The 2,808-nt window shown below is 41.1% G+C and overlaps 1 non-coding gene across 1 annotated transcript; it reads right to left on the bottom strand.

Moving 5' to 3' along the window:
- Positions 1 to 2,452: 2,452 nt before the first annotated feature.
- LOC120281508 lies at positions 2,453 to 2,559 on the bottom strand. The gene has a single exon (XR_005542648.1). It is a non-coding gene; the product is annotated as a small nucleolar RNA R71 (small nucleolar RNA).
- Between the last annotated feature and the right edge of the window lie 249 nt (positions 2,560 to 2,808).

Genomic DNA, 2,808 nt, shown 5'->3' with positions numbered 1-2,808 from the left:
CATGGATTATGATAAGTGCTTGTGTATAAGTAATACGAAGTATTCTTTTCTTACATTGAGCATTACTTTTCCCAGAATTTATTGCTTATTCATGTGTATATGTGTTCTTTTATGCATGTAGGGACGTGGAGACAATTGTGGAAGAAAGGAAGAAAAAGTAGATCGTGGATGCACTTGTTGATGAAGTTTTTGGATGGAACAAATGTGAAGACACAAGTTCTGCTCAAAGACATGTGGGTGTGTGCCAACCTCCATTGTACTCAAGCGAATACGCAAAGTGGAGGGGCAGAAAGGTAGTCACACTCATGTGTTCCGACTTGTGCAATGCTAGCAAGATCTTTGTCAATGTGGTTTTTATTGAAGACGTGGCACGATCTACCGCATGAATGTGTGCCCATTCATATGGCCTCAATAAAAAGAGTGGATTTGGGAGCATTCCGGCAAAGTACTACAGCAGTTTACTGTAGTAAATTAGTGTAGCAAATCACTGTTGCAATTATTGTTCACAGCGCGCGGAAAAACCAAAGTTTGCAAATCCACATGACTAGGGATTTGAAGAATCTCTTTCCTTTTTTTCTCCCAACTTTGGAGGCGCTCGTGACTAGGGTTTGGAGAGGCTTTGGCTTGGTCTTTAGAGCGATTCTACGGCCTTTAATATCGCGTTCCTTTGGAAGAGAGTTATTGGGGAGCTTTCGTCGGCATCGATTCGGCGAGGTGTGCCCTAGGCTTGATAAGTTAACATTTGGAGAAGACAAGACGGCTCCGCAAGACCATCGATACGGACTACAAGGGGGTTTTATCTATGGATTGCATGTTTTCACTATTGATTTCATTGTTGATTGTGTATTGCTCAATGGAGAGCTAAACCCCTAGTCGGTGCTTGGACTTGTAAACCCTAGGATGATTTGGTTTCATTGACCTTTATTACGCTTCTATAATTGATGTTTTAATTGAGTTCCATCCTTGAATGCTTGTTGTATTAATTTTCCCTTAGAGTGACACTAGGGTTGCGAATACATCTTGGTAATTCTTGTGGATAGGTGACACGCCATTAGGATTAGACAAAGCTAGGTTGGAGAGGGTTGAGAGGGTGAGTCGAGAGGTAGCGGAACGTCCCCTTTCCTTTCCGTGTGATTTATCCTATCTCCACGTTCCAAGAGTTTTTTGCAGTTACGATAGAGTGAAGTGCTAAGAGATAAGCTCCACTGGAGCTTAGTTGCGCAAGCAAGAGAGTGAAGTGTTGAAGTAATCTTTAGTGCTAGGGCTTAATCGTGGCTAGGGGTCTTTCGCCTGGACCAAAGGGTTAGATCTATATTAGGGAATAGGATTTATCACTTGGAGTCCCTAGAGCTTTAAGCAACTTTGCATTGTGTGAGGTGTCAAGAGTATTCCTTTCCGCTGGGGCATAATGTAGGGTTAGTCACGGTTGACCTTAGGTTTGGGACCGTGTGTATTTGGATTTTCATGACTCATTAAACATTAGTTAGGAGACATAATGATTAGTCTTTCACTTAAAACAATAGTCATAGGATAAGCAATGTCCGGGTGCGCCATTTTCTATCGATGGCCTCTCCTTATTTCTATTGCATCTCTTTCTTATTTTCTTTATTTTTATTTGCATTGATATTGTTCATACCACCATTGAATCATCTTCATTATAGTTAAATATAAATACTTGTATTTTCAAGCACTATTCTCTGTGGATACGACTACCCACTCACTAGGGTACTTTATTACTTTCACAATCTGTGCACTTATGGTACACACACGTAAGAGGTATGTCAAGTTTTTGGCACCATTGCCGAGGAATAGGCGTTTTGGAAGCATTTTGCACTTTGACATTTTAGCTATTCATCACTTGTTCTATTTCACATTTTCTTATTCTTCCATCGTTCTGATTTGTTTTTTTTATTTGGTTACAGCTCCAGGTTATGAGCGGAGGAAACCCTTTGACATTGGTTGAAGGTGATCTGGATATTGGAAGAAGAATTCATAGAAAGGGGGAAAAACCTGTGCAAGAATAGTCAAATCAAGCTGAGATAGAAGGTGAAGGGTCTAATAACATAGCAGAACAGCATGAGCAGCAGAGGACACTCTCAAGTTATGCCCGACCTGCAGTTCTTGGCACATAATTGAGTATTGTGCGCTCACCGATTACAGCTCAAAGTTTTGAGCACAAGCCAGACATCATCCAGATGTTACAGCAGTCAGCAAGTACAATGGTTTGGCCAATGAGGATCCAAACAACCATATTGATAACTTCTTGGAAATGTGCGACATGCTCAAGATTAATGGTGTTATGGATGATGCTATCAAGTTGAGGGCCTTCCCATTTTTCTTGAAAGGGAGAGCAAAGCAATGGCTACATTCATTACCTAGAGCATCGATCACTACATGGGAGGACATGGTAGAAGCTTTTCTTGCCCGATATTTCCCTCCTAGAAAATCTGTGAAGCTTAGGAATGAGATATATTCTTTTGTGCAAACGAAATTGGAGTCTCTTTTTGAGACATGGGACAGGTTCAAGGATCTCCTGCAGAAATATCCTCAACATAGGTTCCCCGAGTGGATGATCATTCAAACTTTTTACAATGGTTTGAACCCAAGCACAAAGCAATTACTTGATGCTGCAGCAGGATGTACCTTAGGAAGCAAGACCCTTGAAGAAGCCCGTCATCTCATTGAAGAAATGGCTATGAACAGTTATCAGTGGAACACACGAGACAGAAAAAAGGTAGCCAGACTTCATGAGATTGATGAAGTCACATCATTAATGGCCCAAGTTGAATGATTGAGCAAGAAGTTAGA

The sequence above is a fragment of the Dioscorea cayenensis genome, chromosome 17, assembly GCF_009730915.1.
Source record: "Dioscorea cayenensis subsp. rotundata cultivar TDr96_F1 chromosome 17, TDr96_F1_v2_PseudoChromosome.rev07_lg8_w22 25.fasta, whole genome shotgun sequence".
Classification (NCBI taxonomy): Eukaryota; Viridiplantae; Streptophyta; class Magnoliopsida; order Dioscoreales; family Dioscoreaceae; genus Dioscorea; species Dioscorea cayenensis.
This window is presented reverse-complemented; position numbering and strand designations above follow the sequence as displayed.